Source organism: Syngnathoides biaculeatus, chromosome 22 (genome assembly GCF_019802595.1).
Source record: "Syngnathoides biaculeatus isolate LvHL_M chromosome 22, ASM1980259v1, whole genome shotgun sequence".
Taxonomy (NCBI): domain Eukaryota; kingdom Metazoa; phylum Chordata; class Actinopteri; order Syngnathiformes; family Syngnathidae; genus Syngnathoides; species Syngnathoides biaculeatus.
Genome location: NC_084661.1, coordinates 8231711 through 8246127, shown reverse-complemented (window position 1 = coordinate 8246127; position 14417 = coordinate 8231711). Strand labels below are relative to the sequence as shown.

At 40.7% G+C, this 14417-nt stretch overlaps 1 protein-coding gene and 1 pseudogene across 5 annotated transcripts in view; both read left to right on the top strand.

Moving 5' to 3' along the window:
• Positions 1 to 14417, top strand: part of mrtfab (myocardin related transcription factor Ab) — a 58032-nt gene that overhangs the window by 10423 nt on the left and 33192 nt on the right. The gene's annotated exons all lie outside the window — the stretch shown is intronic.
• Positions 1676 to 1794, top strand: LOC133496110 (5S ribosomal RNA; annotated as a pseudogene).

Here is a 14417-nt window from a genome sequence, read left to right as displayed (position 1 = left end):
ATGCTTTTTTTAAAAATTACCATTTCTTTTTTTTTAAAACTTTAAACATCAATAGCAATCAACTTATGTTTACTTTCCTCCAGCAGCAACACATTTGGTATCTTCTGACGTCCCATTATGACACTAAAACTGCTTTCACACTGGTGATTTAAGATGGCTGTTTCAAGAGGCTGTTTACACACCTGAACTTCACTGTCTTCTCTTTGTTAAAAGCAATTGTGACTATTGTGCTGATGTCTCCATACACCCAATTATCAGAATGCACAAAGCCACAATCGTTCTAGCAATGCGAACTCTGGACATGTCTCTCCCGCGTCTGTAAGTTCTGTCTGGAGGGGATAAATAAATCCTGGCTACTGTTAATGCTTCTGATGCACCAATTTGTCATGAAGTCAATCTGAAAGTGACTTGAATGAATTTGAACAAGTGCATTAAGAAGGACAGTATGTAGCAAGATCTGTGGTGTTGTATGTTAAATCCCACCCACAACATACACAGATTTGCACCCTGACTCTCAGCTGCTTAAAAGCTAATGTCATTTTGTGTACAACGACATGCACCTACAAGCTTTAGAAGCCTCCCTGTCCTGACAGTGCACTATTTCAGCAAGCACTTACACACATTCAGTACACATACTTCATGACATTTTGTTTTGAGCTGCCAAAGAATTTGTGTTAGATAATGAGAATTGAGGGACCAGCCCAGATTAGATCTTTTGCTTGCAGCTTTAGAAAATCACTGTATTAGCGGCGCACTGTAGATCTGCTCCTAGCAACAGGAGCAATGGCGAACGCACACCCACATAGGCAAGCCCACTCATACGGCTGAGAAATAATGCACTCACACACTTTTAATATACGCCTAAGGGATTGCACGTTCACAAAATACAAAATCATGCCCACATTAAAAACAGACAGCCAAAAAATATGTAGAAATATTAACAATTGCTGTTCGAGTCTTTGACCAAAAAAAAAAAAAATTGAAACAATTGACTTGCATAACAAAAGTTATTGTTATCAATAACACACCAACTGGATAATTTGTGCAATAACTGGTCGTCCGGACAAGTATTTAAAAAGATGTGTTTTTGCCCTCTTCAAAATGTTGGGCCACACCGCACTGGTCCTTCAACTTCTGATTGGCGCTATAGATATTTTTGGGTCGGCTCCTCAGCACATCACTTAACACACTTTTCTTCTTCGTTGTTTAATGATGGTTGACTAAAGCAGCTTTTGGTGCATTTCTGCAATTTATTGGCATTTTAAAACAAGCTTCATTGACAAAGGTAGCAATACATTGTATTCAATCATTTGGAAGCCCAAGGGAAACCTAGTCATGGGACCCTCCATATCCAGGTACTGCAAAGATATAGTCTGTAAAATATTTCTTTGAGGATTATTTTATAAGTGTATCACCGCTTTCACTTTAATTGATATGGTCAGCTTTGTGATGAAACGATGACTTCGTGTCACACACAATGCCACATAGTTTTCTTCACAACCTACCAACGAGTTTTACTAATTGCTACCCTCTTTCTGAAGCAAGTTTACACATGAGCAGTAAGAAGCTGGACTAGACCATTGGATGAAAAGGGAGAGCCCAGCTCTCGAAATGCTCATGATAGGTTAAGCCTTTAATTGTGTTTTTAAGTATGTGAATTCAGACTAAAACAAATGCTTACAGCCATGCTACCCTGAGAATGCCCGATCTCGTTGGATCTCAGAAGCTCAGCGGGTTTGGCCCTGGTTAGTATTTGGATGGGAGACTGCCTGGGAATACCAGGTGCTGTAAGCTTCTTTCCCCAGCTAAATTCAGAGGGGTTGCGTCAAGAAGGACATCCAGCATGAAAGTGTGCCAAACAAATATGCGTTCATCTAAGATGACATGCAATGGCAACGCCTAACAGGACAAGCCGATAGGAAAAGAAGAATAATACAGACTAACACAATTGCTTTGAATTGACGAATACTTTATTAATCTATTTCTATATGACGTTTGATGGATCCTTGTAAACAAGGGGCCCTAGGCATTTGCCTGTCTTGACTCACGGTAAGTCAATAAGATATTCCTTATGAAGGGTTATTCTGCAGTACACCCAGTCTTCACACAAGTGTGTGTGTGTGTGTGTGTGTGTGTGTGTGTGTGCGCGCGCGCGCGCGCGCGCGTGCGTGTAGACACCCTTTACTTTGTGTCTTGTCTTCAGCTCAAATCATACTGGTGTTTCTAAGTAAAAGAACCATTATGCTGTGACTCACCTGCAAACTGCAAGCTTGGTGCATATAGAATAAGCACGTTGAGTAGGTCACTTGACTGCACTCCTGTTACCCATTTTGAGGAGAATCCTGTCAAAGACGACACAAAGCAAAAAACAATGCAGGCTAAACCTTGAAATACATTCATTATTTGGTTGTCAACACAAGTATGCTGAAACCTCTATAGTCAAACGCTTCAGAGGTCATTATAACGGAAAGTATTGGATTAAAATATGGCCCTTGGTTCACATAAAGCTACACAGTTTGAACCACCACCAGCCCATTGGCCTTTTCACACTAAACTTGACAAGGCATCTAACACCCTCAACTTTTCCATTCATTCTGTGTGCTGAGCAGGTGTCAGCTCATTTTGACGCTGAGCGTCACGTTAGCTAGTACAATGTTCTATTCTGGAAGAGGGACATGGTGACGTCAAAACTCTCCAATAGGAAAGGCCGGCGGGGTGATTTCTGATTACTAGTTTGGCAGACTTGTGCTGTAAATGGCAAGGAGAAAATGGAGGGTGCGCTTCAGTACTACATGCGGTTCCTCTTTTTCCTGAAATTTGGGATGCCTGACAAAATGCATACCGTGACATTGTGGAATGCCAGGGCTTTGTTTTGTGAAAAATACAGCGACATCTTACCGAGGTGTGGTCTAGGGCTTCAGCGGGAAAAACCTTTGTTTACTTCCTGGTTGGATGCTATGTCAGCACTTCCAAATATGGGATGGCCACACCCCCGCTGCTGTCAACATTGTGCTTTGATCAGAATCAGAAACATCTTTTTTGGCCAAGTATGTCAAAAACACACTGTAGTTGAAGCCGCTCTAGCGGCGGGACCTTTCAGTCTGAAGTAGTGGTGTGAAAAGGCTTCAGGACCCAAAATCTTGATCTCAGCTCGGAAAACATCGAAAGATAAAATTGTCTTTTGCTTTGTCTTTATCTTAATAGTATGTATGGACCACCACTTTTGGTAATGTCAGGCGGTGCCAGGCAAGAAGATTATGGTGAGAATTACATGTTAATTATTACAGCTAGTTATTTAGAGTAAGAAAAACAAATTCCAAACAAAGAGAAGGTCAGTTAGTGTCCTATTAGGACTAGTTTGACTGTAGAAGAACTTTACATCTCACCTTTAACACACAAAACATAGGTGTGCTCGTATTAAAGGTCTGTGTCTAATTATGATATGGTCATTGGGTTCAGTGATGCAGGTCAGTGAATAGTTTTTATTAGATGTTAAGGACAGGAATAGATGACTGGAGGACGACAAAAAGCAACACGTAGAAAAATAAGACGAAGAACGCACAGAGTGTCAACAAGACTGTCAGGCCAGACCAAAAATCTTCTATCAGTCAAAACAGATGCAACACTCTTTTGAACTGTGTATGATGATCATCTGTACTTTTTAGTTCTTGCAGGAGGGCCAAATGGCTGTAGCCACCTTTCTCTGACCTCAGTCTGTTTTAGTGCGACCGTGCTGGAAACCAGTGGAGAAGGAGGAAAAATCACGAGCAAAGTTTCCTTTACAAGTAGGGCATGAGGTTAGGGGGTTTGGTACAATGATAATTACTTTCAGATGATGGAATTATGTAACAGCTTGTGACAAAGCCATCACTGCTAAAACACGTCACTTCTCATCCTTCTCTCTTGCTGCGTTCAATCTCTTGCAGACCCTCTTTCTTTCAGAATTTCCCCTGTGCTCACAACAGCTTAATCTTCTTTATTCCTTTCTGGTGTACGGTGAAGGTTCGCGTTATTACATAGTAGCAGCTGCCAACTGGCCTACGCCTCAGGATTTCTTTTAGAGGCTTTTATAGACCTTACAGTGTCCTTCAACAGTGTACAATTAGACCTCAGTTGGACTGCTTTTATGGATAAGATGTGACAAAGTGGCGGGTGCAACTGCAACCTGTTTATCAAAGAAGCCGTAAACCTTCCAAAATCCAACAAAAATTACCAGCACTCACGTAGCCTCAATTGCTCAGTGTTCTTTCAGTTTTTGTATTGCGAACATATGCGTTGACATTTGTGTCCTTCATCAACCATGGATGATATTAGTGTAAAGTACAGTGGTCATAGTTTATTTGGATCATGTTCACGTTTGGTGCATTCATCTACCATTCAAGCATTCAAACATATGTTGTTTTTCCTCACGGTCCAAGTGTGGTTAAATTAATATTCCCATTTGTTGGATCATCAACACTTTTAGTTGTGCTGTCTTGAGTAGTAATGTCATGATAGTTGATATAATTGTGATTGTCTATGCTTTTCTTATTTACCTTGATTACTCTGAGACACATCTACCTCTAATAAGATGTTTTTAAATAACATATCAATTTCTGCTTTTCTATGAAAATAAATCAAGCTTTTACTATTTCAATGAGTTTATAAATCAGAACAGCATTGGAATTTAATTATTTTGGGGCATATTAAGAGTGGCTTGTAATACGATTGGACCTTACCACTAACCCTACTCAGGTTCATTTTCGTCATACTTAATTTGTCACCATAACTACAAAATCTTGTATTTTTACACCATTGGGTTTACAGAAATCGTGATCTTGGTAATGCTTCACTATGACTGGATGTTACAAGCCATGAGTGACTTTGTGCACCACATTTATTGAGAGCATCATAAATCCTTCTTTGTAATAATTGAATGAAAAGCGAAAGAAACGTGATCTCGTTGGATGAAAATGTGTTTCTAATCATAGTAAAGTGACAATCCTAATAAATCTTTAATTGAAAAACTCATTGTTCTTGAACAATGGTAGTAATGAGGGAAAAGGAAATTACAGAACTGCAATTAGCTGGCAGCCAGTCTGCTGGGATGGGCTCAAGCTCGCCCATAACCCTCATGGGGAAAAGTCGGATGGAAAATGGATGGCTGTATGGGATTACCGCATTCATCTGATATCTTCAGATTCACTTGGTTTCATTTGCAAATGCACAACGATTATACTAAGTAGCTTTGGCAATACTTTTACATCTTCTAGTACAAACATGATTGCTGCACTGAGTAATTAATTGCAGCCTTTTTATTGTTTATTTTCGTTTATTCTTATCTTATTCAACATTAAGGCAAGTATACAGTATCTGTTACTTGTATTCACGGCTAGGCATGCACATTCCCTTTTATAAAACATCCTGTTTCCAAAATATCCACTTTTCCTTCAAGTAGTACAATTTGCTGTCTTCTTGTTAACCCTTGTGCTCTATTATTTTTCTTCTTAGTTCAGACACATTAGGAGGTCAACAATAAGAAATCCCATATTTGAAGTGTTGGGTCACAGCCAAATGCAAACACTGCTGTTAGATTCCACAGCAGACCCCGAGGGATGGGGGGAACTAGGAAATAAAGGAGAAAAACACCTTTTGTTTTGCCTGCTGGAATGTTAATAGCTGGTTCAACTGAGGGTAGAATGACACTTGGGCTGCCTATTGTTTTGATACTTTTAATGGGTTTGTTGTTGTTGTTGTTAGGCATCCCATTTTTTATCACTAAGTCAGGAGTTTATTTGTCAGTGTACCTTTTCACAAGGAACTAAAAAAATGACTGTGGTAGACTGCAACCTCTTGAAGTTGAACAACCATTATTCAACCTTTTTATAATTTTGAAAAAAATGTTTATAGAAAATGAGAGAAGTTGAATTAATTTGTTGCTACCCTAAACTGTCACAATCATAAAACACTACAGACAACAGTTTAAGAATTTCGCTTGAATTCTGTACTGTACACAACATTTGAGTTTGTTATATATATATTAGTGAGACAGTATTGTCTTTCAGTGTCAATATCTGCATAAAAATTGACCCATATTATATCATTTAGTCATATAATGTATAATTATTTGAGTGTAAGATTCGATTTGTAGGTAATGAAGATTTTCTCCCTCTCATGACAACTCTCATCGGCCCACTTTGGATTATGTCCCAGATTTCTGGTCATTTAAGGCCTCCACAAAACTCCTCAGATTTGTCACCGACCCAAAAATGCACATAAACAAGCACTGTGATGTATCATTAGAAGCTAGTTGCAGTTGCGGCCAGGAAAATAATTCTTATAAATATATTTCTTCTCATCTTCACTGATAGCCATTGCATGTATAATCTATCCTCTACTGGCCAAGTTAAAACATGATCCTCTGCTATTTATGGACAGACATTCTCAGTTAGACTGACACATTTCTGACACTACCCCCCTTAAAGTCTGTGTACAGTTGGGTTGAACCAGGCTTGCTTGGTCTTGTTTGTTAGTGATTACTGGATGAGTTGAGTTTACTACTTTGCGTAAGCTTTCCTATATCGTGGTTGTGAAAAAAGAAAGGAATTTAAAATGCACAGGAAGTGGTGGACAAAAGAGGACTATTCAGAATAGTTTATGGTTCTTGATACCTAGTCTTATCAACCTTTGACCGTTTGCCAAGGAATTATAATACAATGAGTCACTTATCCCACTAATGTCAGGTTGTAGTAGTAAAGCAAAGGAAGGAAAAGCAAATTTATTTGTAGAGCACACTTCATACACAAGGTAACTCAATGGCTTTACATGATTAGAAGTATTCAAATGCATAAAAACATTTGAAAAAGTAAAATTAAAACTGCTTTTAGTGGGAGAAATATCACTGAAAAGCAGAAGTACACTAAAAAGCATGAGAAAAAAGTTTTTAATCTGGATTTGAAAACACTCACACTTGGGGTTTACCTCACCTCTCTTGACAATTTAGTCCATTTTTCTTCAGCATTATGGCTAAAAGCTGCTTCACCAAGTTTGCTTTGGGCTCTCAAGAATTTCCTGAGTTCATTAAAAATAACTTTCTCAAAAATCTTGGCTATGAAAGGGAGATTTGAGATGGGTACATAGCTATCTTAGCATGGATGCATCCTGTGCTGTTTTTTAGAAAAGGCTTTTCACAGCAGCTACTTTAAAAGGTTTAGGAAACTCGCCAGACAGAAGTGTGCACTGACTTCACAACAGAAAAAAAAAAAGTCAGATGGTATTGAGTCAAGACAGCTCGTTGATGGTTTCAGCCACTGAACCATTTTCATTACTGTTTTTCAGGCCAACTGTATCAAATTCTGTTAATGGTAATGGAGTTTTCCCCAAGTGGCTTCAGATGTATACTTTTAGTATTTTGATGATTTGTGCTATTTAACCTGTTCATTTATAGATCCACAGGAAGTCTGTTAAACAGTGTCTTATTTCTACTTGCCCAAAACTGTTTCTTTCACTTCCAAAAATGTAATTCAGTGAAGAGTAAATAAAGAGAAACACTTTTCATGGAATGTTCTCAAAAGTCTGAACTATGATAGCGCTTGCCACAGCTAACTGTAAACGCTGTGAGTAATTGTCTTCAAACTAAATATGTGTAAACCTCGCCTAAATTTGTTACTATGGCCTTAGGTACACATCTTTACTGGTTTGCCTGATGACAGCAGGCCTATCATCTCTTGAGATCTTTTTTTATATTTCAGTGTTTAAATTCAAGGTGAGTATTTAGTCCTGTATTTTAAACCAATTTAAAGATACACGAGTAATATTTTCAACCACTGTGAAACAATGTAACTTGCCACAAAGCTATTGCTGCATTTCTAACTGCACACAGAATGTTACTACTCATAGGTCCACCACTCTGCAAGGCCATGCAGCTTAACAGGTCAGGTTATAAATAAATAAATGATTGTTACTACTCTGATTTTTGCTACTCTGACTTGATTTGGGCCGGTTGGGTTACCCCTTCCAAATTGTGCCATGAGAAATTGGCAAAATGCACTGGAACCATAAATTAGAAGGAGATAAACAACAAATAAGAAGGAGAATGACAACTGCTGATTATTCTTTAGTCAAATAGAGTCATGATTACCTTCTCTTTGAGTTTTCACAATAATCGCATTAACATTTGAAGCTATCTGGCCAGAAAGAAAAAAAACAAATACACATGCTAACATTAGCTTATCCTGTCCTCTCCAGCTATTGACCAGTGTAGGGCTTTGTTATATTCCAGTCTCCACTTTGCAGTCGCCATTTATTTTTTTGCTGCCATCACCCTTCTCTCAAATAAAATGTCTCCTTACCGTGGCCAACAGACTAATGCAGAGATCTTTAATTATATCAATTTACTTTGTAAGTAGCGATTTAAATACAGAAAAAGACAATCTTGAGCAAAGGCAGGTTGGCGTCCTGAAACGTAAATTTACTGGTGCTTTTGGAAAGCTATGTTATGTAAGTGCATGGCACATATTGCTTTTAACCTGGACTTGGCTGTTGGTATTCAGCTTGCAAACTCGTGTACAGTAGTTAGAAATCAACCATCCCAAACTGAGGTAAGTGGAGCTAAGTACAAATGTGGCAATGGAGTATGTACATTGTAGTTGAAAATGACTTTAATAGTTCACAGATTTTCATCATTTCTAGATAAGTTACAAGAACAAAATAGTGACAAATCTGTCCCAGTAAAGAAAGACCAGCAGTGCTTCACATGAACTATATGATACTGTCTCAGCAGAGTTTGCAATATGGGCAACCAGATGCGAGAAATTGTATGTGGTAGACAAAGAAGAGGAGGAAACCGGATCCAGCGTCAGAAGAAAAAGAGGAATGCACAGAGCCTACAACTGAGTGTAGGGACTTTGAATGTTGGGACTATGACAGGAAAAGCACAGGAGTTGGTTGACATGATGATTAGGAGAAAGGTTGATATTCTGTGCATCCAAGAGAGCAGGTGGAAAGGTAGTAAGGCTAGAAGTTTGGGAGCAGCGTTTAAATTATTCTACCACGGAGTAGATGGGAAGAGAAATGGAGTAGGGGTTATTTTAAAGGAAGAGCTGGCTAAGAATGTCTTGGAGGTGAAAAGAGTATCAGATCGAGTGATGAGACTAAAATTTGAAATTGAGGGTGTTATGTATAATGTGGTTCGCGGGTATGCACCACAGGTAGGATGTGACCTAGAGTTGAAAGAGAAATTCTGGAAGGAACTAGATGAAGTAGTTCTGAGCATCCCAGACAGCGAGAGAGTTGTGATTGGTGCAGATTGTAATGGACATATTGGTAAAGGAAATAGGGGCGATGAAGAAGTGATGGGAAAGTACGGCATCCAGGAAAGGAACTTTGAAGGGCAGATGGTGGTGGACTTTGCAAAAAGGATGTAGATGGCTGTAGTGAACACTTATTTCCAGAAGAGGGAGGAACATATAGTGACCTACAAGAGCGGAGGTAGAACCACGCAGGTAGATTATATTTTGTGCAGACGATGTAATCTGAAGGAGGTTACTGACTGTAAAGTAGTGGTAGGGGAGAGTGTAGCTCGACAGCATAGGATGGTAGTATGTAGGATGATTCTGGTGGTGGGTAGGAAGATTAAGAAGACAAAGGTAGAGCAGAGAACCATGTGGTGGAAGCTGAGAAAGGAAGAATGTTGTGCGGCCTTCCGGAAAGAGGTGAGACAGGCTCTCGATGGACAACCGAAGCTCCCGGAAGACTGGACGACGACAGCCAAGGTGATCAGAGAGACAGGCAGGAGAGTACTTGGTGTGTCATCTGGTAGGAAAGGGGAGAAGGAGACTTGGTGGTGGAACCCCAAAATACAGGCAGTCATACAAGGAAAGAGATTAGCGAAGAAGAAGTGGGATACTCAGAGGACTGAGGAGAGGCGAAAGGAGTACATCGAGATGCGACGTAGGCCAAAGGTAGAGGTGGCAAAGGCTAAACAAGAGGCATATGAAGACATGTACACCAGGTTGGACACGAAAGAAGGAGAAAAGGATCTCTACAGGTTGGCCAGACAGAGGGATAGAGATGGGAAGGATGTGCAGCAGGTCAGGGTGATTAAGAATAGAGATGGAAATGTGTTGACTGGTGCCGGTAGTGTGCTCAATAGATGGAAAGAATACTTTGAGAAGTTGATGAATGAAGAAAATGAGAGAGAAGGAAGAGTTGAAGAGGCAAGAGTGAAGGACCAGGAAGTGGAAATGATTACTAAGGGGGAAGTCAGAAAGGCACTACAAAGGATGAAAAATGGAAAGGCAGTTGGTCCTGATGACATACCGGTAGAGGTATGGAAGCAATTTGGAGAGATGGCTGTGGAGTTTTTGACCAACTTATTCAACAGAATACTAGCGCGCGAAAAGATGCCTGAAGAATGGAGGAAAAGTGTTCTAGTTCCCATTTTTAAGAACAAAGGGGATGTTCAGAGCTGTGGGAACTATAGAGGAATAAAGTTGATGAGCCACACAATTAAGTTATGGGAAAAAGTAGTGGAGGCTAGACTCAGGACAGAAGTATCTGCGAGCAACAGTATGGTTTCATGCCTAGAAAGAGTACCACAGATGCATTATTTGCCTTGAGGATGCTCGTGGAAAAGTACAGAGAAGGTCAGAAGGAGCTACATTGTGTCTTTGTGGATCTAGAGAAAGCCTATGACAGAGTACCAAGAGAGGAACTGTGGTACTGCATGCGTAAGTCTGGTGTGGCAGAGAAGTATGTTAAAATAGTACAGGACATGTATGATGGCAGCAGAACAATGGTGAGGTGTGCCTTAGGTGTGACAGAGGAATTTAAGGTGGAGGTGGGACTGCATCAGGGATCAGCTTTGAGCCCCTTCCTGTTTGCAGTGGTAATGGATAGGCTGACAGATGAGGTTAGACTGGAATCCCCTTGGACCATGATGTTCGCAGATGATATTGTCATATGCAGTGAAAGCAGGGAGCATGCAGAGGAACAATTGGAAAGATGGAGACATGCACTGGAAAGGAGAGGAATGAAGATTAGCCGAAGTAAAACAGAATATATGTGCGTGAATGAGAAAATTAGAGGGGGAAGAGTGAGGCTACAGGGAGAAGAGATAGCGAGGGTGGACGACTTCAAATACTTGGGGTCAACAATACAGAGCAATGGAGAGTGTGGTCAGGAAGTGAAGAAATGGGTTCAAGCAGGTTGGAACAGCTGGCGAAAGGTGTCTGGTGTGTTATGTGACAGAAGAGTGTCTGCTAGGATGAAGGGCAAAGTTTACAAAACAGTGGTGAGGCCGGCCATGATGTACGGATTAGAGACGGTGGCACTGAAGAAACAACAGGAAGCTGAACTGGAGGTGGCAGAAATGAAGATGTTGAGGTTCTCGCTCGGAGTGACCAGGTTGGATAGGATTAGAAATGAGCTCATTAGAGGGACAGCCAAAGCTGGATGTTTTGGAGACAAGATTCGAGAGAGCAGACTTCGATGGTTTGGACATGTTCAGAGGCGAGAGAGTGAGTATATTGGTAGAAAGATGCTGAGGATGGAGCTCCCAGGCAAAAGAGCGAGAGGAAGACCAAAGAAAAGGTTTATGGATGTGGTGAGGGAAGACATGAGGGCAGTTGGGGTTAGAGAGGAAGATGCAGGAGATAGGCTAAGATGGCAAAAGATGACACGCTGTGGCGACCCCTAACGGGACAAGCCGAAAGGAAAAGAAGAAGTACCTTTTTTGCAGTGTTGAGTCAAGCAGATAAAGGCATGGGCGGTTATGTGGCCACAGAGTCTTAAAGCTCTTCATTGGTTAAGTTTTTGATGGGAATGCTCCTCACAACACAGACTTTATTGAATCAGTATTTCATGTGACGTCACAATTTCTTGTGACGCAATCGGTGAGTACGCTGTTGTTTATATTCCTCCACCCACACAGGTACTTCCTAATCCCGATGTGTGTTGTCATCCCTTTGCGTGGGTGCCTTCCAGACTGCTGCGAATTACTCAGACTGTGAGCAACTGGACTTCAATCACTGATTCCTTGTTGCAAGTTATTCTAGTCCCTGGCCACTGTTTGTTCTGGATAAAGGCCTGTTATCTCGGGAACAGAGGATGTTATGAGTAACCTGTATGATATAGTGTTCTAGTGTACGGGTCGGTTATGTTTGCATGTGTTTGATAGTAATATTTGATTAATGTACAGACTTCACTCTGTGCTGCATATAGAGAATATGACGTAGAAGTTGTGTTGTCTTGACTCATAAAACGTTTGTTTATTCTAAGAATATAGGGCTTTAAGTTTGTGTGGTTCTGTAAGTAACCTTACCCCGTGAGTGCACAGGTGATCCCACGCTGAATATAGCACCCCATACTGCCAGCTGGTCATGCTATTTAAAACAGAGTTGGAGGCTATGTGCGGGGAAATTTACCGTCAGCATGCAGGACAACCCATGGGCTGTTTATCCGTGGAACTTGAATGGAAGTCTCTTTTTCATCAAGCTCAGGAAGCATATGCTCTACATTAAAAAAAATCATTCCTCTTGAGCTTTGGCACTATAACGTCCCAGTTCCCAAAAATGAATTACTTACTAGTAGTAATAAATTGTCTTATCAGTCACACCTTCCAACCAAGGTCTTTTATATAAGCTATGTTTGACGTAATTTCTTGGTTGTCAGTTGGACAAAGGGTTTTGAGATTGAGACTCTCTGCTTAATAGCTTAACGGACTCAATGATGGTGCTTGATTCTCTTGTGCAAGCAGTGTGTTGGTTGGTAAGTAGCAGCCTGCCTCTGCTTGCAGCACTGAATGAATGGCAACAGCTGAGTGGGAGAAGTTTATCAGCAACACTCCTTGCCTTTGTGTGTGACTGTTTGTGTGTGTGCATGTGCGTGTTACTGCATGCATGTGTACATGCTCGCTTGAGATACAGGAGGAGCTGCAATCACGGCAGTCTCACTGGGAACTGCTCGGCTCACTGGTATCCTCTGTTCTCCTGCCACTGGCCTCTGTTCAGCTTCCTCCCGCGGCTTACTTGTTTTTCCTGCCAATGAATTACCCTGTGGATTTTTTTTCCACATCCTCCGGTGGGGAGATTCACAGAGCAACGCTGTCGTGACTCGCCAGACAACACTGCAGAAAAGAGAGTGGGAAAGAAGGCGTGAGGCTTTGAGGCAGACCAATCGATTATACTGATACAGAAGCGACGCATTGAAAGAGGAGCGGCAGTGTTCCTCCTTTCCAGTTTTAGAGCTCTTCCCTGGATTGCTCTGGACCTCTATAGAACATTTGTCTGATATTCTCCCTTGGAAAAAGACTGCTAATTTCAGGGACAATTGGTCTGGTTTGTCAAGTCAAAGAAGAGGAGGGTGGCCTTTAAGTTCAATGTTTGCCACTACCACAAACTAACTGATCTCCATTCTGTCTGATTATGCTGGACACCAACCATTGTCTGTCCTTTGAACACTCCCCATTGAGGTCTCCTCCAATGGGCAATGACATGGAGAAGGCAGGCATGAGGATGATTCATGATAGACAAGTGTATCACAACCTGAAAGAAGGTGGGCAATCCATTGCTGCATGCAGTCAGTAGAAGTACCGGACATCTGATATGATTTGTGTGTCGACAGTCTTAACATTAGTACTGTATTTGCTTGATTATAGTTAACAGGACTTATCTCGGGATAGGGAATGATTGGAACAGGAATTTTGTATCATATCCTGACAAATAGCTTCAACAGACATGACCTGTTATCTTGATATATATGGCTATAGGTATAAACTGCTCAAGTTACACATCCTTTATTGAACTTGCTTTTTCTAATAAGCAGATTTAGCTCACGTCACTATAAATGCATTGTGTGTGTCTTTAGCCTCAATTTCAATAAGTAATCCTCAAAGTTCATCACAATATGTGGCGTGGTATACCTCGCGTTGGCTTCATCCTGCTCTGGGTGTGTAAAATGGCATTTTTGGTTTGTAACACAGAACTGACTTTTCTGTCAACCAATCAATGGTCAGCAGTTTGTCTATACCAGACAATCATATACTACCCTTCTGTGGCACACGGCTGCATCGGTTCTAAAATGGCGTTTGATCAAATTTTGGGGGGACCCTTGCATCTTTTGTCAGGTAAATTTAAAAATAATCTAATTGAACCAAACTCTACAAATTTCTGGATGTAGGACTTTAAAAGCTAAAATAATAGTCTTATATTACTGTATAGTCATCCATTGATGTTCCCATGCTGTATGTCTAAACATGTCCCATGTCTTTAATTTCTTGGCTGCTACATCACTGAATTGCTTGGTGGCTCACTGGCTTACTTTCCTAAATGAATTCCGTGTTCTGAAGAATCCGTAAGAACTTGAATGTCTTGCTTGCTTAGAACAATGCCAATGTAGCGATGTTTGCACAACTTTTTTGCCCGGTACAAAGTGATATT